Genomic DNA, 26303 nt, shown 5'->3' with positions numbered 1-26303 from the left:
CTTGCTTCTCTCTCTCCTGCCAGTGGTCATATGACTACTACTCCTCTGTCACTTCTCCCTATTTAATCTTGAAAATTTTCCTTCCCTTGGCTCTATTTTGTCATTTTTGAGTTGGAAGGAGCTTAGTAAGCAAAAGGATTTCCTCTTTTGATGCGAAGAATTTTTAAAGTACATCTTCAAAATAGATCTTTGCAATTGCACTCTAGCTTTATCAGCACTGGGCCAGGTAGCAAAACCCAGTCCCAGGCTATCTCTCAGGCACAGAAGCAAAAGGTAAATACAGCTATATGTTTTCTCACTGAAGTGGTGAATATCTTTCAGCTCTAACTGTATGCTGACTTAGTGTGCAACTGTGTAAGCATGCTACCCCTTAGTCATCTTATTTAAGCTTTTATTTACTTGCTTCACTAAGAGTGCTTTTTTTTCTTGATTATAAAATCTTCAGATGCAAAAAAATCACTATGTTGGACAATGGCTAGTACTTCTCAATGTCTTCCAGAAATCTTCTGCTCGAGAGATCAAAAAGTATTTTTTGTAACTATGTAGGATTGATGTCTTACTTGATTGGGGTTTTGGTTTTTTTTTTTTTTTTTTTTTTTTTTTGTTAGAGGAAAGTTTTTTGTGGTTTTTTTAAGCAGATGAATCCTGAGGTTATGAGAGAAAAAAAGAGATTTAGAGGTGTACAAATTTTAATGGTTTTATTGATTACCAATTGTAGAATTCCAGGCCTGAAGATCACTCACTTATTTCTGATTTTAGTTAGTCAATATCCTTCTTCATCTTCTCATCAGGAAATTTTATTAGTATTAAATCTTCAAGTCCCTGTCATTTTTGAAAATATAATACAAATTATGAAAAGAGAATGATCATCAAGTAACCTATGCTTTTCTGGACCTTTCTCCTTTCAATTTTATTTCCCATTCCTTTTGCTTTGACCAATTCCGACATCGTTTTACAGATTCTCTGCTAATTCCTATTTTATACACCATAAGAACCTGGCATATTTTCTTTATTGAAGCTAAAATGCAATTGGAGAACTGAGCTTAGTGGTTTTTGAAACCCTAACCCTAGGCTGAACACTACCCTAGGTGAGGGATTAAAAGGTGCAAGGGGGTGAGGCTGGTGCCAAGAAGAAAGCTGTGGAGGAAGCCATGTTGAAGAAGTTCTGTGGTCCCCTTGGCATGCCTTTTGCAGAGGAAGTATACCTGCAGCTCTGGGCTTTGTGGTTTTTAGAACCCTAATCTCAGATGGAATGCAAACCCTAGGTAAAACCCTGACCCTAGGTGGGGGAGTCAAATGTACGTGGGTTTGAGGCTGGTGCCAAGCAGAAAGGTGGGGAGGGAGCCATGTTGTGGTAGTTCTGCATTGCTCTTGGCATGCTTTTTGTAGCTGCAGTGTTCCTGAGGCTCTGGGATTTGTGGTTTTAAAAACCTAACCCTAGGCTGAACCCTAACCCTAGGCCAAGCAGTAATAACTGACTTATGCTAAATCTGGGTCAAGGGAGAAAGCTGTGGAGCAAGCCATGTTGTGGTAGTTCTGTGTTCCCCTTGGCATGCCTTTTGCAGCTGCAGTGTGCTGGAGCTCTGGGCTTTGTGGTTTTCAAAACCCTAACCCTAGTCACAACTCGAACCCTAGGCAGAGAGGCAAGAGCAGCCAAGGTTAATGCTGGTTCCAGGGAGAAAGCTGTTGAGGAGGCCATGTTGTGGCAGTTTTGCGTTGCCCTTGGGATGCCTTTTTCAGATGGAGTGTGCCTGAAGCTCTGGGCTTTGTGCTTTTCAGAACCCTAACCCTAGGCATAACCCTTACCCTAACGCCAACCCCTCGGCAGAGCAGCAAAAGAGGTTTAGGATTAAGGCAGGTTGCAAGGAGAAAGCTGTTGAGGAGGCCATGTCACGGAAGATTTGTGTTGCCCTTGGGATGCCTTTTACAGCTTCAGTGTGCCTGAAGCTTTGTGGTTTTGAAAACGCTATACTTAGGCCTAACCCTAACCCTTTGCAGAACCTTTACCCTAGGTGGAGGAATAAAATTTGTATGGGGATGACGCTGATGCCAAGCAGAAATTTTTGAAAGCTTTTTATGCTGTTTCATTTATTGAGGTGTTCACCAGCTTTTTCTAGATACAATTTGATCTTTTGATACCTTTTATCCTTTGTTTAGCCTTTCCAGAAATCTCTCTTTTCACTGTTGTATACTTTTATTTCAGTTGTCCCTTCTGACGGCTTTGATAATATATTTTCTTAGTTGTTGTATTGAAAACAAGGTTATTTTTGCCCCTAAATATGTATTTTTTTGGGCTTATCCTGTCAGTCCAAATTTAGCATTCCAGAAAGGCAATCTATTGCAATTATTTACAGTATACTTTTAGGAGTTCTATTTGGAGTTTGCAGCTTTAGTGTTTAGAACATGAAACCATAATAATAACAATTTAAAAATCAAGTTTGTTTTTAAATATATGATTGTTAAATGTGTTTAAGGAAGTTATATATGCAGACTTCATAAGGGCTGTACTAGGAAGCTTTGATATTAAGTCCTTGAAGACAAACTAGAAATTGAGAATAAATGTAGGAGAGGTTTAAAGGCTGACTTTGACAGTAGAGTTAAATTAAGATTTCACAGTCCCTGAGTCCCTGTGAACATTTTGAAGTGCATCCTCTCTTTTTTCATTCCTTCTTCCAACAGTAGGACTGCACACGTTCTCTGCAATCATGGTTATGCATGAAGCGGTAATTGTGGCAGCTACTGCCTAAGGAGTTTAAATAATTCATATTGGTAACCCTTAGAAATGCACCATACATAGGACCATGGTTTCTCTAATGGCTTGTAACACAAAGTGATAGTAGTATGAAAGGGTGTAGGGAGAAGTTTAAAATTTTTTGGTAGTTTTAGATTTTTAAAAAATAAAGCTATTGAGTATCCAGAAACTGAAGCATCCTGAAGGTTACCTGTCATAGAATTAATTTTTACCCAGGTAATATCACTAACATGATACTGTTTTCTAAGCAGTTAAACCCTAAAGTTAAAAGACCATCAATAACTGAACTTACAATATGTCATTCCTTGCTATAGTAGGATTGACTCTTATACTGTACTCTTCATTACCAGCTGTTCAGAGCATTCAATAACCAGCTGTTCAGAGCATTCAAATACCCTTCATATCTTATCTCACTGGGATGTTCTCTTCATATCTTTATTTCCCTTTAAATCACATTATACATGATTTTCTATATAGTGAATTAGATCAACTTGGAAAAAAACTTGTATGAGACTCAGCAAATTGAGATCTCTTAAAATTAAACTTCAATTGCATAAATCTGAATGTTGTAGCCTCTTCTTCCTCCTCTCCTTTTTCATATGCAAAAACACAGGCCTGTCCACAAGTGCAATTGAAATCTTAGTGATGAACACCATGCTAGTTTGCTGCCAGAGAAAAGTGCCAGAATTTATCTTATTTTCTACTTCAAACTTCCAGCTTAAACAGCCTTTCTTAAAGAGAGTGCTGAAGCCTAGCACCAAACCAAACCAAAGCAAACCAAACTGTTGATTGCTCTGTGCTAGAGATGACTGCTGGGGATACTTCTCCTCAGAGACACCTTTAGCTCGCAGGCAGTTGCAGGCAGGCACTCGGGATAGACCCATACGAAGTAGGAACTCGGTTTACCTCTAGTGAAAAAAGTTCAGGCGATGGTGAAGAGAAAATGAGCGGGTTCTGCCGGAGAGTTAAATCCAGAGTTTATTCCAAGGTGACGCAGTTCTGAATCTCAGTACAGCTCCGACAGACCCTGACCACATGGCCTCAATGCCTTTTAAGCTCATCGGGAGGTGGGAGGGAGAGGATAGGTAAGCCACCAACCAGGTGGGAGGGGGAGGGTCTCAGGGGACAATGACACCTGGACAGGCCAATGACTCCAGGTCTGAAAAGCATCTTTTGAACTTCTGCCAATCACACTATGCCCTAGCTGGAATGTGGAACTGGACAGACAGCCATTAGGAAGAGGGCAGGGGGTAAACAAGGAGAAAGCAGAGCTTCACACCACAACACCAAACCAAATAATAATAGCACCACAAATGAAAGGAAGACTGGTTTTTTTCCTCGCCTGGTTTCAGTTGGGATTGGGTCAATTTTCTTTCTAGCAGGTAGTACAGTGCTTTGTTTCAGAGTTAGGATGAGAAAAATTTTGACAAAACACTGACTTTTAGATGTTACTGAGCAGTGCTGACACTAAAGCACACTTTTCAGTTTCTAATCCTGCCCGGGCAGTGAGTGGATGTCCAGTGAAAAAGGAGTTGGGAGGGGACACAGCTGGACAGCTGGTTCCGTTTGATCAAAAGAATATTCCATGCCACTTGACATGCTCAGCATATAAATGAAGAAAGGTAGCCCCTGGGGAGCAGCGCTTAGGAACAGGCTGGACATTGGTCAGTTGATAATGAAATACTGTTTTTCATTTATGTAATTTGTCTTCCTTGGGTTTTCATTTATTATCATTATCATTATTGTACTGTTCTTATATCAGCTCATGAGTTTTCTTGCTTTTAGGCTTCACAATCTTTCCTCCATCCCACTGTCTGTGTGGCTTAATTGCTGGCTGGGGCTGAACCATGACTTATTTTCCTTTAATCTTCTTTTCCTTTCTAATTCTTGGATAAATTTATTTTATTTTCACCTGCAGAAACCTTTGTTTCAAACAAATAATTTTGTTTTAGGCTTCATATCTAATTTATTTCTCAATAAATTTTTGCTTCTCACTCTTGGTCATACATTTGTAGATTAGATATTAAAAGAGAAAAAAAAAAAGCTTTTGGGTGATAAGCAGATATATAATATGTCCTGTCACAATCCAAATCATGAAACAGCCATTGCAAGTAAGGGACTTAGAGAAGGGCATGTTAGATTTCAAAGAATGTGTAAATTTTTTCAGAAAAAAAAAAGAAGCTGGAAAGATTTAAAATGGATAAAACCCAACTGATAGTCTATGTTGTAAGGAAAATAATTAGGCAGGTTGGATTAGTTAGAAAATAGGTATTAATTAATATTATTTCAAAGTTTTTACCTTTCAATTTCATCTTTTTCAAGATGCAAGAGTTAAATAATCTTAATGACCGTATTTTTCTAGGGATAATTTGATTGTGAATTCCTTTGTTGAAAAAGATGTAGTGCATCCCTAACAGGTAAAATTGTGTTGCAGTGTACATATATATTCCACGGGTTAAATAAATTTTAAAAAGAGTGTTCTTATGTTGAAATAACACAGGACTCAAAACTTGACAATGGTCTGATATTTAATTTGACCCTTTTGTTACTGTTGTACAAAGTTTGTTTATAGGATCTAGCTTTGTGTCATCTGCAAACTTAGGGCTGTCATCTAGAAGGTCACCAGTGATGACACTAAACAACACTGGCCCTTGTATCCTTGGAGTACAGCACTAGTTACTGGCCTCCAGCTGAACTTTTGTTTCTCATGACACTAGCACTTTGAGTTCAACAGCTCTTAAGTTTCTCTTACTTGATCTACTTCTCTATAAAAATGTTTTGGCAGATGGTGTTGGAAGCCTAGCTAAACTCAAGATAAACAATATCCACTGCCTTTCTTTCTATGTCTCAGATGCTGCACAGATGTCGCTGTCTCCCTCCTGGAGTTCATTTCCTTGACAGAACAGTTTCTACTAGCACACACTTCCCATGGGAAGAGGAGTCTCCCTACCTTGTGCCTGACCCAGCAAGGGGCACCCAGGCAACCCTACAGCCCTGGATGTGTATTTTCTCTTAGGAGATCTGGGTGGAGGCCTCTGATGGGCCAGGGGCTGTTTCCTCAGAGTTGGTCCTGGGTCTGTGAACTGTGGCAAGTCACTGCTGCTATCGAGGCTGTGGTCACTACCCTTGGCACAGCTCCTGGCCCTTTTCTGTGCTGACTGTGTGTGTTGGCTGACTGACAGCTGCACCCCCAGCATGACAGAAGGAGATTGTTGTCAGTGGACTCAGACACTGCAATAGCAGAGCACTTGGTTAGATGGTTAGATAGCCTTCCCAGAGCTCCTTGGCATTAAATCACACCCCAGATGCAGAGGAAATGCTGTTCCATTGCTTGGCTCACAAGGCTAGAATACCCCTTCCCACTCAAGTTCTGAAAGCAAGATAAACCTGAATACAACAGTCTTTCATTTTCATGTGATTCCTACCCCCTAAGAAGAAGTTACAGCATATTCAGAAGTTAACTAAAATTCTCAGAAGCCGAATTTTAGGTGAAGCTGAAAAAAAATGTTTACCTTGAGTAAAAGGAAATTGAGTAGACTGAATTACTTATAGAACTCTACACAAGAGTTCTTTTGCACTATATAAGATTCTGAATGTACCTTATGATTCAATGAAGGATATTTTTCAAAACAAAATTAAAAAAATTGGGAAATATTTAAAATTCTGTCATCTTGGTGGCACTTGCAATGGAAATTACAAATTGTTTTTACTTCATCTGAAATTTTCTTAAATAATGTGTTTTTCTTTCTCATTCCATCTTCCCCTGAAAACATGTGCTTCACTTGTAAAATATCTAAGAACTCTTTTTTTCCTGAAACTCTGTTATTTCTTATTACTAAAATAATTTCATTTTTAGCACAGCATCTACATATTGACATTAAACAGTCAGCAAAAAGAAGCATTTCAAATAAGTAGAATATTTTTTCTATTCTTGAGTAGTAATTTTTCTTTTATTTACTCTTGTTTCTCATTACACTAGCATTTGTCTAAACAGAAATAGCATTTTTAAGAAAGAAAGAAAAACAAATACACCCTCATTCATTTGGGGAGAATAAAATGAAATTATTTTTCATAAAGTTAAAGGATGTATTGAGAGTTCTCTCTCTGCCTTTTCAATAAGGTAATTTGTAGCAGTATTTGCAGAACTCAAAAATGTCATTTGCCTCAGGAGTACATGAGCTACTTGCTGTAGCTTCTAAACTATTTCTTGTACATTCTGCTACTGGCAGCTGATTCCATTTGCAAAGAGAAATTTTGCCTCTTAACATACCACATCTATTCATTATTAAGAACATTATTCATTCGTTTCATTCAAAGCAAACTTTGAATTGTAGAATCATGAAATGGTTTGGGTTGGAAGGGACTTTAAATATGCTCTAGTTCCAATCCCTCTACTGTGGGCAGGGATGCCTCACCTAGACCAGGTTGCTCAAAGTGAAGATGCTCCTATGCTTTTTTTTTTTTTTAAGAGAAATACAGGACTATGAATTTTGTATAAATTAGGCAATATCATGTTTTATGCTGTTGTGAATAATGTAAAATAAAAGCCTTCAAATTTTTCCTCAAGGGAGAAATATATCAATCTCTATTTAAGTAGGGTATCAACTGGAAATATTTAATGTCGTAAGCTGTTAAAAACTTAGCCTTTAAATGAAGAAAAATTTCAGTGAAAAAAGTTAATATTCGTAATAGGATACCTGTATTGGTTACATTGAATTGGAAATGGTGACAGGCACACAAATAAAATCAGACATTTAGCAATTATGAAAATATAGCATGCTTCAGTAGCTCATTGGTAGCTTCAGACTGCTGGAAAGGGCAACACTGTAGGTCAGCAGTCTCTGGAGTAATTTATTGTGAGGAATATGATGTCTCTTATGGTTGTAGTTTTCTTGGCTTATAGTTGGGGTCACTTTTATGTTTCCTAACATGCTTTTGCAGCTATCTAGTACTTCCTTGGTTTATAGCTCCAGGTTATATGAGAATTTTATGTCTTTCACTTTTTTTATATGTTATTTATTTTTTCTTTGTTGCACTGAGAACTGCTTTCGACTGCTTCTGGGTCTTCTTCTTTAAGAAACACAAAAAGCCAAAAGTCTCACAACAAAACCCCTGCAATCATTAGTAGACGTTTTATAGCTGTGGGCACAAATCAGTGCCTTGTTTCTTAAGTTCTCATGTCCATACTCCTCTTCCCTTGACATTGTGTCTCTATTTTTCAGAGCCTCCACTGCTGTACCTGTCATCTATTTCTCTGTCCTCATAAAGCCCTTTATGGGAAAAAATACATAGAGAAAGCTCAGAGAGCAGTGGCAGTTCACACACTGTCAACAGCTGAATAACTTCTTGCCATCAGAATGATGGTTTTAGAAGGCTGTGTTTGCCTTCTAAAAGTTGCCTTCTAAAAGTTGCCTGTTGTTTAATACGTGCCTAAAGTAATACAGGAATTGAGACCTTCCTGATTGGGGAGATGGATCTGAAGGGAAAGCAAAAAAGGAGGAATAAACATTTGTAAAGTACTAAAAAGCAGCTGGAAATGGTTCTTGAAAGTAATTATTTTCTGTGGTTTGCAGGAATATGTATTTGAAGTCAAAACCAATTTTTGTCTGTGTCCGCCCTTAAACACTTCACGTTTGATCAGAAAAACAGTACCTTCATACATGTGCCCATAAGGCATCCTTTCTATTATGGGGATTTTGATACTCACTTTAAAGAATTGTTTTCATTAATTATGAATTTATTTGTGTAAAGATTACTTGAGTATGTAGTTTTGAAAAACAATGAATAGTGAAGTAAGCAAGCTACAATTTCCAAGCTAGGAACCATATAAATGGGAACATTTAAGAGCAAGTATGAGATGGGTGTCAGAATGCAAAAAGGATATATGACCTTTTGCTGAATCTGAACATTATTTCACTTAGAAATCTGTAATTGAATTATGGAGAAAAAAAACTTTCAGTGATGGAAAGATTAAAGATTTAGTCTAATGGACAACATTTTTCTCATTTTCACAGTAGGCTCATAATTGTATTCTATATTACTTACATTCTATAAATCTAGATTCCAGCTTTGAGTTAGGAATTTTAAATGAATTACTGTGCCAGGGTCATTGGGGTCTTTTAAAAAATGTCCTAATCACCTTACAAAGTATTGCACTCTGCTCACGGGAAAATACAAATTCTAGTTTGCCCAGAAAAGAAGGAAATGCTTCAGGATGTTCCATATGCTTTCTTTTTAGCTCCATAAACACACGGACTTATTAAGACATAGAAAATTACATGCCCTAAAGCATGTAATCTTACAAGATTCCAGACAAACTACTGCTTGTTACATCCCCTGACTTAGAATATCCAAACTAAGAATAACTCAATGTAGTTTTGCTGCTGCAAAGACTCCTTAGCTACCAGAGTGTCACAGTTCCTGCTTTTATTTCTGACTGACATATCTACCTTCTACTAATTTTGTCTTCTTTTGCAAAATTTCTCTATTGTTTCCTTACTTCTTTCCTTGTATTTTTGTTTTCTTTCTGTCTGTCTCCTCTTTACATTACTTCTTCTATACATTAATTTCTGTCTTCTGGACCAGACAAAAAAGGATACTATACTGACTTACAGTAGACTGGAAAGACAGTGGAAAATAGTTGAATGGGAAGTGGAACAGAATGGTCTGTGTGTTTTTGTGGGTTTTTTGGTTTTGGGATTTTTTTTTTTTTGGTTGGTTGTTGGGTGGTTTTTTTGTTCTGTTTTAGTTTTGTGCACTTGTGTATCTTTTTTTGCTTGTTCAAGTATGCAGAAAACTGGTTATGCTAGCTAACCTTATTTGCTTTCAGGGAAAGTAAGTACAAAAAGTTTTTGTGATCTTAGTATTGACTTTGCTTCTTTTGTTGTTTGACAGCAATGAAGGAGTCACTCATGACTACTTACCTTTATATTTCTGTACTGGGAAAACTAAGGGAATTTCTCTCAATATTAAATAGTAACAACAAAGTCAGGAATAAAGAAGCTGTGATTCTTCTCTGAACTGCTTACGGTCTATTTTTGGTAAAGCAATTTTTTACTCAAATTTCTAATGCAATGATACAGATATTCTGTCCTTAAACAATAAATTGTTGAGGTTACCAGAATAATTTTTTTTCAGTGAAGTGGTGAAAAACTGTGAGTAGCCAAAGCTTGAGGGATGTATTGGATTGATGCCTTGGAGTGGATACTTCAAACGGAGGCTAGACAGAGTTAAGAGAATAAAGTGGGTATTCATTAAAGGCTTTCAACTGATACAACTTGGGCAGTGCAAAAGACTCACAGAGGCTACATCCAAGATGGACACTGGTCACAGGTTTTTCAGACAGATGTAAGTTTGGTCTATTTGCATATCAGAGGTTAATTGTCCAATTATAGCTTCAGGTAATGAAGTCATATCCCCCCGATTTGCTTTCATCTCCCCAATTCAATTTTGTTTACACTTTTCAGACCTCAGGCAGACAGTGTCCTTGGTTCTCAGGCCTGGAAGGATTGTTTTGTCTGACCACACTGTGAAGAGAGCTTACAAACACTCTGTATGGAGTTCAGAGTTATACACTAATGTAGTACAGGATTTGAAAAATGTAAAAGCTAAAAACTTAAGGCATCAATATCTTTTAATTCAGATATAGAGGGTGCTGAGCAGCTGTTTTAATATGTCAGGTTATGCACAGAGATTTCAAAGGCTTAATCTTACAGTGACTAGCCTTCCCCATAAAGGATTTTGGGCACTTAAAATGCAGAGATTGTGTGGAAGAAAATAGAATAATATACAAGCAAAGTGAGAAAGATAGGGATGAACTTCAAGACAGAATTCCAAGACATTTTCTTAAAAGAACATCCGCAACTGGTGTCCTGAATTTCATTTTGAGAGACCTAATATGTGTTGATGCTCCCTCAACTGACAGTTCAAGAAAACAAGTGGCTTTTTCTGACAAGGAGGGTTTAAGTTTTGTGAGTATGCTGACTACTTTTCCCTATTCCTCCTGAATTTGAAACTGAGTCTTGGTATTCTCTCAGTTACATAAATGAATCTGTAAACAAAATGAGCATGTACCCAAAATATGACACCACTTCTAATTACTCAGTTGCTATTAGGAATGAGTAGCATATCTTAAAGCCAGACAACTGAATTCTGCTTTCATAATTAATTCAGTAAAATCCTCATTTGAATGTCTTCAAACATTGTGTTTATTAATTAAAACTCGTTAGTCTATCTAAAATGAAACTATTATTTTAATGAGAAATGTCATTTTATATTTCAGCCAAGGTTTATATTTGCAAAATCAGCACTTGTAAGAAAATTCTTTTTACTGAATTTATGTCTCTCTGTTGCAGTACTTTTTATTTTATATAATCTCAGACAAATAGTTTAGTTTTCTTGATGTGATGCTTGCTTATTGTCAGATATTGAGGTCAAGAAGAGCCAGTAATTTCAACTGGTGTTTTCAAAAATTTTGCTGTGATGAAAACAAATGCAGAGGTGCTTCTTTTAAGGACCTAACCCCAATTTCACAATGTATTGCTTCTTTTTGTGTCTTTTAGTAACAGTAAGGAAATTAGTCCAGTCAAGTGATTCTGAAACTGTAACACTGTGAAGAAATATTATTTTTTTATATTTTCTTGAAATGGGCTTTAAGAAAGTGAATGTTTGTTTGTATACCTATCAAAATAGGAAGCATATAACTTACAATGACAGTGTTACTATTGGAAACACTGCCACCATTTATAAAATATGGGAAGCTTTATAAACAATGTGTAAAACAAAAAATGGAAATTCCTGTGCAGTGAAGGAAAAAACAGGTAATGTTCTCATCACTGCTTTCTGCTGCATGAGAGGTGTCCATCTTTAAATAACATGTGAAAAATAGTTATCAGTATTCTCTGAATCAGGGTTGAGGAAGTCTAGTTTCAGTCTCACAGGATAGATAAGGAACAGAATTTAATACAGAAAGAAAAATCTTGTAAATCAAAATTACTTTTTCTTGTCATAGGTTTTCTTCATATAGTTGCTTCCATTCCTCAATTGTTTGGGTTTTTAAACTCTTAACTAAATTAAACTGTTATTTTTTTAAATACAGCTGATTCTAAATAAATAGAGTCTGATTTCCATGCTCTCATGACAGGTGATGTAATTATCTTGCTCTTAGCTTTTTTTTGGCAATGACATGCTACCTGGAGAAAGTTTGAGACATCCCAGCAGTGTTAGATTATTTTTTTGTTAATGTGCAGGAGTTTATCATTAGACCTCTATTCTCATGCTCAGCATAATGCATCTACAACTCAGAAATTAGAGAAGTTCCCTGGTAGAACAATCCAAGGTTACATTTTGCTTTATGAATAGCATTTGATTAGTGCTTGCGCTGAGGTATTGTACTTTGGCAATAAATAGAAAGCGAAATCTGAGGACATTTTTTTGGTTACACTTATGTCTCAAAAATAACTAATTTCCTTTCTTCCTATTCATCACCTTTTAGAGACGCTGAAAGCTGGTTGTTTGAATGAGATACACCATGATTAAAACTACAGTTCATCATGTTATGTTTAGGCTATAGATCTGTGTGCCAGTCCATGCTATTAACAGAGAATGTGGACATATTTCTAGAATTAGCCCTGGCAATGGTTATACTCCTGTATGCTTTGAAGATTTAAGATGCATATTTCCCAAAGTTTAATGTAGACTATCCAGGTAGTTTTAACTATAGAGGCTTAAGGAGACACAAATCCCATTTCGATAACTGCTGGGGAAAAAGGACTCATTAAAATATTCACATTTTACAGAAAGACTTCCCAGGCAGAAAAGGGAGGTGTTTGAGAGAAAAAAAGATGAAAGTCTAATACCTTATTTAAAGAAGAAAATAGAAATGACACTATTTCTGGACACATGTATGGACTAATATTCTAACTTCAAGATAAGCAATGATCACATTAACTATGGAGTACTTGCACGACAAGATATTGTGTGTAATTCCAGTTCCTCACCTCAATCTCTGGGAAGGTGATGGATCACCTCATTCTGGAGACCATCTCTATCCACATGGATGACAAGATGATCAGGAGTAGTCAGCAGGGATTCACTAAAGGTAAATCATGACTGATCTACATGATTAGCTTCTATGATGAAGCAACTTCCTGGACAAATGAGGGAAGAGCAGTGGATATTGACTACCTTCAGCAAGGCTTTTGACACTGTCTGTCACAACATACTCACAGGAAAACTCAGGAAGTTTGGACTGGATAAGTGGGTGATGAGAACCATGGGACGAGAACCAGCTAAAGAGCTGGTCCCAGAGAGTCATAATCAGTTACACATTGGATAACTTCACAGAGAACTGTCTCCTATGGGAGAGATCTCTTAGTGGAGCAGCTGAAGGACTCCTCTCCCTGAGCAGTGGGAGAAGCTTCAGGTGAGGACCTGACCATAGCCCTCATTCCCAGTCTCTGTGTGCCGCTGGGGAAGGAGGCAGTGCTTTTAAGGTCCTATTTTACTTCTCATTATCCTGTTCTGATCTTGTTAGTAACTAATTCATTTCATGTCTCTAGTTTGAGCTTGTTTTGCCCATGACATTATTTGATGAGTGGTCCCTCCCAGTCTTTATCTCAACTTGTGAACCCTTCATTATATTTTCTCTCCCACATCCAACTGTGGAGGGAGTGAAAGAGCTGCTCTGGTGCATGCCAGTCTTTTTGGTTCCTCCCTTATGCTCTATACTGAGTATGAAAAACAACTGAAAGGTTGACCTTGGCTGCATGCCAGGTGCTCACCAAGCTTCTCTATCACTTCCCTTTCCAGTCGGACAGTGGAGCGAAAAATAAGATGGAAAAAAACCATCAGATTGAGACAAGAGAGTTTACTAAAGCAAGAAAACAAATAAAAAGGAAAGTTTTTGTGCATAAGCAATGGGAAAACAAAACAAAAAAATCTCTACTTTCCATCTGTGAGTGATCAGACACTTCCCAGGAAGCAGGGCTTCAGCACATGTAGTGGTTGCTCTGGAAGGCAAACGTTGTAAAATGACAAATGCCTTCCATTCCTCCTCCCTCCCTCTGCTTTTATACCTGAGCTGATATGCATTCACATGGTACGGAATACCCTTTTGGTTAATTTGTGCCCTCTTCCAGGATCTTGGAGAGACAGTGCTGGTGCTGCCAGAGCTGCTCAGCAGTACCCAAAACACTGGTGTGTTATCAGCACCTCTACAGCTACTAATTTAAGGTGAAGTGCACTGTGAGGGCTGCAAAGAAGAAAAGAACTCCAGCCCAGACAGACTGTATACCATTTTAATAAATCAGAGTCTTGTGCTACAATGATAAAACATCACAGTGAATAATATATTTTTACTAGCCTAGTTTATGCCAGGACATAGATAGTTTTCTGAAACAATTACATCTGTGATAAAAATATTTTCTTATGCTGGTTATGCTTCAAATATCTTCACCACATGTTTGAAAGGATTTCATCTGTAAAACTTGCTAGTAGGACATTGATGCAATTTAGAAAATGGCATGTAGCTGTTAAAAAAGAGAGAGGACCAACTTGCAGTTTATGGAGAGCACTGATCTGGAAAATGATGGTTGGAGCCAAAGGGAATCTTCATCAAGGACTTGTTTGCTCTTTGAAAATAACTTTACTTGTATATTAAGAAGCTCAAGCAGTATTGGTTGAAGGTTATAATCCATAAGTTAAGTGATTGCCGCCTACTCCTTTGCATCTGTTTCTTTGCTCTGACAATTTTCTGTAACTTCTTAAATAGCTTCTCAATCATTATGCTTTTTCAAGTCAAGATGGTTTGTAGGCTGCTGTTTACAGACTAGAAACAGCATTAGTTGCAAGGTCTTTTTAAAGGTCATATTCAAGACCTTTTTTTAAAGATAAATGTTAGCTTGCTTTGACGGTTGCACAAGAACCAGAATTATGATACTTAAGATGGGGTTGGGAAGAAAATTAAACTTACAGCTCATTTTTCATTAGATTTTGAGAAGCCTATCACACAAATGTTATTTTTGATCTAACATCAAGTTTGATCTTACAAAGACATCAAATCCTATTTGTTTTTAAGTTTTCTAGGCTTCTGCTGCATCATCTGTCTTTCTATCTAGATGTTCTCTCTGGAGAGCCCTACTGCTAAATCATTTTGATGCAGAAATTTGCTGTAATATTAAGGAGCCACATAGAGAGGAGACTGTTTCTGTGCTGTTCGTATTTGTGAGAAGTAATACGTCAAAACATTTGTAGGTGTTTGGCAAAAGCAGACCTGCTGGCCTTTTACTTGCTATTAAGTGAGCAAGAGATTACCAAGTTTTCCACTGGAAAAAAAAAAAACAGCTAGCACAATTCAGAAAGTTTTTGGAAGAGGTTAAACTCTGATTACACAAGTTGCTAGTGTTGTGCAAATATTGTTGGATTATCAAAGTCTGTCCTGTAACGAGTTCAGAAATCTTTGTCTATTCTTTGGTTCTGGAATGCAGGGTATATTGCATTTCAATACTCAAGCAGGTGGTATTTTCTGCTTTCATCAGATTTCCACATAGGCTCACGTTCAACTATTTATGCAAAAAGTCCACTATGTGCAAGTACGCAATTAGCCAGCGGCAAGTTTTGCAAACTTTTGGCTGTGTGACATCATAGAAACTCTTCAGCTCCAATTCTCTTAGTTATCTAAATTAAGTTACTAAAGTTTTCTGATTCTTTTAAAATGTGCAAAACTTGGTTATTTTCCATTCTTATCCCATCGGCGTTTGGGGACTGATTGCAGATTCTACAATAACTTGAGCACATCCTTCTGAAGGGGACTCATGAGGAAAGGATTATTCCCTGATTATTCTGCTTTGAAGTCTTTTGCTTCTGTGGTATATTTCCTGACAATAAAACTGAGATAATCTCTGATATTTTCTTAGGTATGGGGAACTGGGTGCACTCTTGGGAATCCTGCCTTTCCTGATTGTTTCTCAGCAAAGGAGATGTTTCTGAATATGATTCAATAGAGAATTAAATTTCACCAAAGCAGAAGAAATATTTTAATTAAACATTACCAGCTGTGTTATCTACACTGTATTTTAAGAATTTTTAATATCAAGCAGACAAAGGCTTGATGAGTGAATTAACAAACAGAATATGTATTGTGCTGGATCTCTTTTTTTGTGCAGTGCTTAGGCTTTAATGTGCTGTCTTAAAATATATTTTTAGACAAGGTTTTGTTTTCTTTCATCTGCTACTGTCTATTCCAGAGTAGCCAGATGTGGGATAATAAGTACAGTTATATAAACTAACTGGACTTTGTTTCTCACTTCATGAGAATTCTTCACTAGCTGGGTATATCCTGTAGATTTGCATCATTGACAGACTTCCACTTTTTATGAAGAATAGGTGAAGATGCCCTCTGATTGTAGGTAAAAAATGATAATTCAACTTAGTAATCTCCTAGTGAGGCACTCGTATTTCATATTCTGTAGTTACAGAAAGTAAAGAGCACTACATCTCTTCAGTATGCCTGAGGATTTTAGGCTCTCTGTTTCCCATATGGCTCAGAAATAGTTTACATGTCCTTGCGTAATGGTGATATTATACAGCCCTTCACTTCAAAACAGATTTATGTTCTCTCACTTCTGACCATATATAAACTGTATTGCTGTTCTGCCTTATTCCTCCTGCCCCTATTTCCTGTAGTATTTAGTCTGCACTCTAGGTTCTCTACTGCCTTCTCTTTAAAACCACATAATTTTATCAGTCCTTAATCACTGTCTAAAGAAAGCTGAACTTAGGTAAGAAGCTGAAATAGGGCCGGAAAATTCCTTTTTGTTTAGAATTAATGAAATTGGAAGAGATGTCTAGTCAGTATAACCTCCTGGAAGGAGCACTCCCCACCCAATGTTTGTGTGACGGTGCTAATAAGTAATAGCATTTTATTTCTAACCTTAAAAAAACATGAGGAGAAATCCATTAAAGTGATTTTAATGTGCTATTTTTTCCTGATAATCCTAGACATGCATGCATCATTAAAATAATGTGAAATATTCAAAAATCAAAGCATGAACTTGATAAAATAACAGTTTTGAAATTTCTTCTGATCTATTGTCACAGTTCAGTGACACAGAGAATGCTATAATACCATAAGATAATATATTCCAAGGCTTTTGTAACTTTGATGTTAAATAATTACTAGTGTAAAACATACCTGGAAATACATTAAATTCTGGGGTTACTTTTTAAAATCTACTTATAGCAAAGTTTAATTGAAAGTTTGAAAAAATTAAGAACTCTTAAAAAGATTGAGCAACTGCTTTTAAGCCTATGAATTAGTCATATTAGTCACAATTTCCGAGACTGTCAAGCAAATCTCTTTGCAACTCATGTAACCACTGACAGCAGTATTAATAATCATATCATAGAAGCAGAATTGCTTTTTATGGAAAGGCTCTGTGGCACTGGTGTTATGAAATGATCTTCGGAAAGCCAGTCACTCAAAATTGTGTATGTTTCTGTGTTTCTTTCTGTGCAAACATCTTAGAGGTGATTTCCATGTAAGTTTCCATCCAAGTATGAGATGTGCTGTTTGCTTTTAAACCCAATCGTAGAGCTGCTGGATTTAATTCTGAAAAGTCTATCAGCAAAATGTAAGGGTTTTAAACTTCACACTGTGTGCATAAATGAATATTTTTACAACCTTTTGCAGTTTAAAATAAAACATCAATCACCAAACTTACTATAAGGAACCACCTAACGCACAAAAATGTGAGAGGAAACTGCCTTCAGCTCGGTTAGCTTTTTGGTTTCGATTAGAATTGTATTTTTTGCAGCAAATCTGATTTTGTCTGATGACTGAATTTGGTTCAATGATATAAAACCTTAAAGTGTGCAAAATTGATTATTTTCAGATGAAACTGAACCAGAAGATGTACTCAAAGAATTAACATGGTCCTCATGGGTTTTCAGTCCACAAAGCCACATTTCAGCCAGTTGAAGGAGAATGCCTGAAACACAGATAGTGTGGGCATCAGGTCACAGAATCACAGAATCACTAGGTTGGGAGAGACCTTCGCGATCATTGACTCCAACCCATGCCCTAACACCTCAACTAAACCATGGCACCAAGTGCCACATCCAGTCTTTTTTTAAACACATCCAGGGATGGTGATTCCATCACCTTCCTGGGCAGACCATTTCAGTACTTTGTCATTCTTTCCACAAAACCTTTTTCCTAGTATCCAACGTGTGTTTCCCTTGGATACAGCTTGAGACAGTGTCCTCTGGTTCTGTCAGTGCTGCCTGGAGAAAGAGACCAACCCCCACCAGACTACAACCATCTTTCAGAGAGCTGTAGAGAGTGATAAGGTCACCTCTGGGTCTCCTTTTCTCCAGGCTAAACAACTCCAGCTCCCTCAGTAGTTCCTCAAAGGGCTTGTGTTCAAAGGCCCTCACCAATGTCATTGTCATCTGCTGTTTTGCTCTACGAAATTTCTTTGGTTGTCCTTCAATATTTACTAGTCTAGAAACAGCTCATGATCTATGTCATGATTCTACTTTCAGACAGATGGACTTTTTATATACACAGGATTTCCCAAAATCATGCAAAATAATGAATAGTAGGAATGGATAGTTTAGGAAGTTGCATATCAAGAACTGGGTGAATTGGTGATGAAATATGAACACTTCTACTTGAAGCTTAGGAGAAGCTTTCAACTTGCTGGCATAAAATTTAATTAATTTTATGAGAGGATTTGATGGCCCCCAATGAGCATGTTGTATTCATCTGTACAATAAAGACATTGCAAGAAACTGGTACCAGCTCGTGAGATGAGGTGCAGAACAAGCCAAAGCATGAATAAGAATGGAAAGTGAGATTGTCTTTATCATGAAAGACAAGCACCAGTCTAGAATATACTGAAAAACAAAGCCCTTGCTTTTATTGAACTTCTCTTTTTTCCTATCTTTTAGTGAGCATGAGCAGTGTTGAAATCTCAGGAAGCTGCAACCCAGCTAACATGCATTTTATTTTCTTTCTTTGTCTCAGAGAGAAGACTTCATTGAGGCTTAATAATTTTAGTTAAAGTAAGACACTGCATGAAAGCAAATGTGGCATAAAGGGTGAAGTGTTGACAAGAGGATTGAATGATGAATGGCTATAGGAAGAAAAAAAATAATTTTAAAAGTGTCATTTTTTTATGTAGTTAGATTTTTTTCTGGTATGTTAAACCTGTTTGACATCAACAGTCTTTCATATAACTGTGAGATAGGTGAAAATTCAATGAAAAAAAAACATCAGAAACACTATTTAAACCCATATAAATATTAAAAGAAACAACTTTGGGAGCTAGGTGGTTTCAGTATTTAAATGTATGTATGCATGTAACTGTGTACCATCTTACACTGCTGTCTGTGCTGGGTTCCAAATGGTTGCATTGCACCATATAGCCAACAGCCTCTTCAAATTGTGTTTACAGTTACTTGAACATTTGCTTGACATTTAGCAAGGAGTTTGCTTTGCTTGTCTGCATTTGATAGAGATTTTTTGGCTTCAGAGAAAATTGCCATCAAGAGAAATTCATATTACCTTTTATTCATGGACAATCACTTTTCATTGAAGAAGTATTGCTCTTAATATTAAGTGAAAGTATGCACAGCTTTTTAAAGTCCAAACTTATTTACCCACTGTAGCTTTAAATGTTAAGCACTCCGTGTTTAAGTCTTGTTTCCTACAAGGAGTTTGAAAGGTCTTTTGCAAAAGAGAAATCTGCTGGACTGCCACTTCCACATTTCCAAAACTGAACTCATATTTCAGCTTCAGTGGCACTACTGCTGTAAACGAGTCTAGTGAAATCCAGTTATAAGCTGAAAGAGATAAGACATTTTTGTTTTCCTTCAATCATCCTTTTCTGTGAATTAGCAAGCAGATGTGAGAATCAAAGCCTACCTCCCATAACACTAGGAAGTGTTTCTAAGTTCTTGTTTCTGGCAAGATTGTATAAAGTACAGAGTATATAGGAGTATATAGGAATGGCTATTTATATAGGAGCATAGAGTATATAGAGAATATAGGAAAGAATCAGTAAAATAATTTGCTACTATTCCAAAGAATAAAATATTAGGAATTTTTTATTTTTGCATTTTCTACATAGAAAGACAAAAGAAGAATATTGCAGAATATATTGTGAGAAGAAAATTTGGATGAGGAGATATGCAGAGCCTTTATGACCTTTCTGGACCTTATGTGAATAGCTCTTTTAGAAATTATTACTTATTTAGCTCTTTTTTATTAAGTACAACTTGTCTCAAAAGAGGTGACTCTGTTGACAATTCTAACTGCAGTTGAAAGACACTGAGGAAAATTTGAAAAGAAAAAAGTATTAATTGTAAAACAAATAAATAGATGAAGTACAAAAAGTTTCCAAAATTCTGTATTTTGTAGAAGATAAAATAGGTTTTCCCATAATTTTTGCTTGTAAAGGTTTATGTATATTTGATTGAATAGTAGAAATCAGAAAATACTATTCAATTTCATTTCTTTTAGCCATCAAATGAATGATGCATGACCCAGCTTTATGTAGCCAAACAGAATTCTGTATTAGCAGTTATGTTAATAAATCCAACTCGTAATATATACATTCTTGTAAATTTATTACTTTATATTTAGGAAATATTGAGTTTTCTGCACTGGTAAGTTGGGAAAATGGATTCCTCAATATTTTGTCTGTTTTTCTCCCTTTTAATAATAATACATAAGCATAAAAAATAGTCAAGAAATACATTAGACTTCCAGAGCTTGGGAATGACTTTTTAAAACATTTCCTTCATGGAGGTGCTATGGTGATGTGAGAAACCCAACAGTGTGGGGCTCCTTTCCCAGTGGATCACAGTGCAAGTGCAAGCTGGGGTCATGGAGGCTGAGAATCAAATCCTGCTTCTGCTTGGGGCACTTTTCACCTTCCCATGGAGTGTTTTAATATTCAGACCATCCTGCTGTCTGAGCTGTTAGAGATAACTGCAAAGATTCAAAACAGGACCCTCTTGTCACTAAGGTTGCACCTAAGTTTATTACACTGACTGGCACAATTAATATACTGTCATAGTTTTTTTCAGAGATGCATGGAAGTTCCTAATGTGTCTTTGCACAAGAAACTTGTTAACATACTCTTTTTTAAGATGCCTTAAAAAAAAAAAAGACATCTTTGTTTTAAGATGCCTTAATTTTCTGGGGGAAGAGTCTGTCATTAATAGCAGCAGAAGGATGTCCCTTTCTGTTCTTCCCTGTGGCTAACAAAAGAAATCACAGTGCTGTTCTTGTATCTGTTTGCTATTCTGCCCACTGAATTTTTTAATTCTTCCAGGTGGACTTTCCTTGTTGAATGCCACAGTCCAAAATGACTTTTAGTAAAATTTCCTTCTAAAAAAAATGGGCTCAGGGTATTTCAGGTAGGAAGGATTCAAATTTGATTTAACACACTTCAATTGAGAAATTTTACTCAAAACTCTGTCGGTCTGAAAGGATCACTTTTTCCTGTTCTGTGACCTGAGAAGGAAAGGATTGACCAAATTGACCTTATTAATCAGATATTTCATGCCTCAACCTTCTGACACCCTGGGGCCTTTTAGGATATGTATAGCTGATTCAGTACAGGGCTGAGCAGAGAGAAATATACTAACACGTGTAGAAGTAGCAGTGTAGCTCTGTTGATGTTTCTATTTCTGACCAAAGTATTTCAATACATCACTCTCAAAGAAAAAAATTTAAACATAATGTTATTCCTGTTTATATTGAGGTATCAAAGAAGATTTTATCAAAAATATCACAAGCAAATTTAAAATATTGACCTTCCTATCTTTGAGGAGATCAGCTTCCAGGTAATATGAATTCAGAAAATAGTGCCATAGTCCAGGTTTTCTTTAAAAAATCTTGAATACTCACCCTGACCAAAAATGTCCTCTGTTGAGGATGGTGTAAGACCCACTGCTTAACGTACATAGAGTCATAAACAAGCTCACATATACCTCTGGTACAAATATCCCATATTCCACTGTGTGTCCTTCTGTCCCTGATCTGTTTGTAAAATATATTGAAATTATAGGTTCTGTTTCCAGTAAGCTCATTATTGTGGGTTGGCTGGTTGCAGTGCTGGTGCAGAGCTTGTTGGCTCTGGTACAGTCCAAGGGGAGTGTTGTTAACTGAAAGCGTTCTCCTGACTGTGACGTGTTGTTTCCAGGCAGAAACACTGGTTGAGAGATTATGGTGAATTGTTTTATTATAATGGTACCTTTCAGAAGGAATTAATTATATGGAAATAGAGCAATGATGATAAGTGACAGTCATGGCTGCTGCAAGGCTGCTCCATTACATCTTGTTTACAGCAATGAATGTGAATTATGTTTGTGCCAGTTTTTTCTGTCAGACATCAAACTCTGGCTATGACAACAGCAAGTTTACTTTTTTTTTTTTAATTCCACAGTCTGAACATCCTGAAATTTCAAAGTTTTCATGTGTGAAGAGGGCAGAAATGAAAGGTTTTCTTATTGATAGCTACAGGAAATCTCTGCTGAGTCAGGGTACACTGAGACAGCAGATAAGACACAGATGTTTACAGAATGTGACTTATCCTACGGAAGACAAATGGACGTCTTTTGAACTGGACATCTGGCTCAGATTTAAGAGACCTGGGTTCAGTTCTGCCATGGATTTTCTTGAGCAAATTGTTTAATCTCTGTGCTTTGCTACGGCATCTGTTAAACAAGGTAGAACAATCCTTTTGCCTGACGCAGCTAATAGCTGTTTAGGACTGAGATTGATCCTTGCTCTGTGTTCCTATAGCAATAAGCACAATAATACCCTGCTCCCTGTGGGGCCCCTCAGGTTCTGCTGCAATGCAAATGAGTGCTAATTTTAAAGCAATGCAGAATATAGTGATAATTAAGTAATATTTTTCTTTTACAATTTTATACAAATAATTAGCAGAGTATACTGCACTTTAGAAAAGGGAAGTCTGTGTCTGTTAGTAATTTATTTGAGGAGATAAAGGGAAATAGACTAGTTAAAAAGATGGAGATCAAGTATGCAGTCTTTTATGCCAAAGCTGTTGAAGAATTGAAATTTAGAACCTTTTTAATGGTGCAGTAATAATACCTGAAATTTGGAGTTGGCTAAAGCCTTAAGCTTGGATTTCTGCCCAATGGCATACAGAGACAGCTATGACAGAGAAAGAAAGGCAGGGAAGCTGTGTAGAAAAAGGTTGTGTATTGCACACTGTTATCACTGCTGGATGGATCATGGGCCTGCTGGCAGGCTCAATTGAGAAACTGTTAAAAACAAACTAAAACCACAGCACTCGAGCAGGAAAACTGTTTGCCTTATAGGATAAGCTTTGATGCAGAATTTATCAAGAGAGGTAAGAGGCTTGGAAGAACCCAGTGGCATAATTTTCTGCTTTTCTGGCCTTTTTCTTTGTACTATTTCTAAAACTCATTTATAAAGCGCCACAAAAAATCATTTGGATTCAGTTTCAGAGGACTTTCTTGAAATGAGAAAGTCAACACAGAAAGGAAAATTTTCTTTAAAAATATTCACCTAAAATTTGTATGGATTAAATTTCAGATAGTCAAATTGTCATTTGCCAAGTAATGAAAACATTGAGGGGGAAAAAAGGAAAGTCTAAAACCTGCAGGATCACTTCTATATGTAAAAAAAATCAATCCCGAACCATTAAAAGTTGGGAAAGCATTATTGGCTTTATGAGAGCTTATGATGGAATCTGAAGTGAAAAAAGGGCTTTTGCATTTGCACTTTTTCTGTGCTCTTAGAACAGATTCAGGCAATGCAGGCTAGTGGGATGTGATTACCACCAGTAAAACTAAAGGAGCAAACTGGTTTGTAACAGTCATGATAGTGCAGGATATTTTTAATGCAGGTTTTGTCTCCATAACACTCCATCTTTCAGCTTGAACACTGAAACCATGAATAGTTCTTTGAGAAAATATTGATATAGTACAAATCAAGGGTGAATCCACTTTGCTTCAGTCTACTTTGTCTTGTGTAATATTAGCTTCTAGCTTTTGTTTGGCAAGAAAGAAGAATCCAGACTTTAAAAATTCAATTATTTGTTTTTTCCTGGCCTTTTATATGCCCATTTAATTTCCCCTGTATTGAGCAGAAGCAATACAGGAAGCATATTTGTTGAACAGAAAAAGAGAAGGTGCATTTTTTTCAGATATTTCCATACAAAAAGAAAGATTTCTTCAATTATTGAAAAAGGAACAGGAGTGTAGGGCAGAAGGTTTGTCGCTGATTTGTTTTAAAATTTGAATATGTTTTTTACTACTTTTAATTTCAAATATCTCAGCACGATCAGAACTCCATCTGTAAATTTGGAATCACAAAGAAAAAGGGAACAAAGTTAGAAAGGAATCTTTAAAGCCAAAACAGTACAAGGCATTACTGACTTTCTTTGTAACAGCTACAAAAGTTAAGATTTAAAGTTCGTTCGGGAAGTTTATGCTGACAAAAACCATTTTCACATATGGTAGTTGAGAGAAGAGGAGCGCATGGATGGTTTCAGTATAGTAAATCACTTAGGCCAGTACATCTAAAAAGCTGCTTGTCTACACCAAATATTTGGAAATGTAAACAGCTACAAAAGAAAATATGCATACCCAGTACATATGTAACATTATGCCTCAGGGGAACTTTTACTCTAAGTCTGGATTTTGCTAACATGGGTAACATGAGTATATAGTTGGAGAGATATAATGACAAGTTTGGTTTAAATGCTGGTCCTCTGCCCAAGCATACCTTGTTACTCTGCTAGCTAGACAGTATGCAATATTTCATAAAAATGTTTTTCAGAGCACAGGCTGACCCTGAAGGGTCATATTATTACTAATGCACAGTAAATCTCTCTCTTTACCTCTTTTGTAATCCTAGTGAGAAATACTGTCACATCTCTAAAACCTTTTTGGTCTAAGTCTCAGTTTCTCTGCATGCCTGTTTATAGTGAGAAAGACTGAGCAGGTTTTCAGGCGACAGACATAGCAAGTGCAGGTAGGTAATTCTGGCTGCCCACAGGGCTAAATGCAACCCTGGGAAACACGTCTCAGCTGGGAATTTGGGCTCTTGGTTCAAGATTCAGACAGTAATCAAGAGCATCTACTTCTAACACTGCCTAAGTCTCCAGTTTCTTGAGGCAGAAATTGACTGAGTGCTTAAACACAGATTTAGCTGCCCTGTTGAGAAGATAATGTTCTTCTTCCAACTGAGTTCTCTTGTTAAATGACTTCAGACAGATAGCTGCCCAATTCTGTGTAAATCCCTAAAGAAGTCTACAAAGCAGGTCATTGTGCTGGTCCTCACAGACAGCTGCATCAGGCAGTGGGTGGTAGAAAGCAGCAGAACAAAGTGACTTTTACAAATATTTTGGTGCCAATTTTCCTCAGCAGACCAATTTTGTTCTGAAATGATATGACTCTCATACACAGGGAAATGGGCTTGAACATTAGGATTGTGGGATATCAGAGACATTTAAATTCATCTCTTGGCTTGAAGTTATGCAATCACACACTGAAAAAAGATTCCCAGTAAGGAGGACCAGCCAAAGAGATGTGAATGTAAAACAAAACCGGGCATGAGGTCTGGAGCTGAGTTCTCTCTTCCAGGAGAAAAGCAAGTTATCCTCATTCACTTGCCTTGTTTCCCTCTGACTCTTGAATTCCCAGCTGCAATTTTCCTCAGATTAAATCAGAGAGATGAAGAGTTTTCCCTGTATTTTTCCTGCACGTATTACAGCCCTGTACTAAGGGCATTCAGGACATGTAAGGTCAGATTGTCTCCTGAGGGAGAAAAGCCCATGATTTAATCCTCCCTTAATATTTTTTCAGTATAGAAGTGGATTAAATATAGGAACAGATCTCATTTGGAGGCCATGACAATGCTTAATGGCTGAGCTAGCCATTCTTCAAACAAGTCCAGAGAAACCTTTTAAACTTTGTTGTTTAAAAGAAAAGAAAAAATAGAGTGTTTCAATGACAAGCAAAAAGAAGGGTCCTTAATAAAGTGCTTATTATATCTTCTGAGAAAGTGTACCTTACTGATCTGTTGTCAGAGCACAGCAATATGGCATTTATTTCCTCTCTCCCAAGTGTCAGGGACAGAGCATCAGCTGTGAACATCAAAATCTGTGAAGTGCATGAGTTTAAAATTCATCTAAGACTTTGGTTCTTTATTAGAAGTGCTATTAGAGCTCTCTTATTTGCAGTAATCTTTTAGAAGACCTGGCAACTTAGGGTTAACATTCTGTCAAAAAACTATCATTTTCCCTCTTCCACCATCCTCCTTTGCAGAAGCAGCCTGACTTGCTGTACAAATGTCATTAGTTCCACAGGGAGCCTCAGACCTTTGAATGTCACAGAACAGTCTATTATTTAGTCCTGCTATAAGATAATCTTTTCAACTGCTGTTTTCTAGTGAGAAATCTTGAAGATGAACCTATAAAGAAAAGATGCAAGTTTTCAGTCACTCAGGAATTCTGACTTTTACCTTTATCTGTAGGGACTTTGA

Source organism: Haemorhous mexicanus, chromosome 2 (assembly GCF_027477595.1).
Source record: "Haemorhous mexicanus isolate bHaeMex1 chromosome 2, bHaeMex1.pri, whole genome shotgun sequence".
In the NCBI taxonomy this organism is placed as follows: Eukaryota; Metazoa; Chordata; class Aves; order Passeriformes; family Fringillidae; genus Haemorhous; species Haemorhous mexicanus.
The sequence above is the reverse complement of the archived record's forward strand: the minus strand, read 5'-3'. Positions refer to the sequence as shown.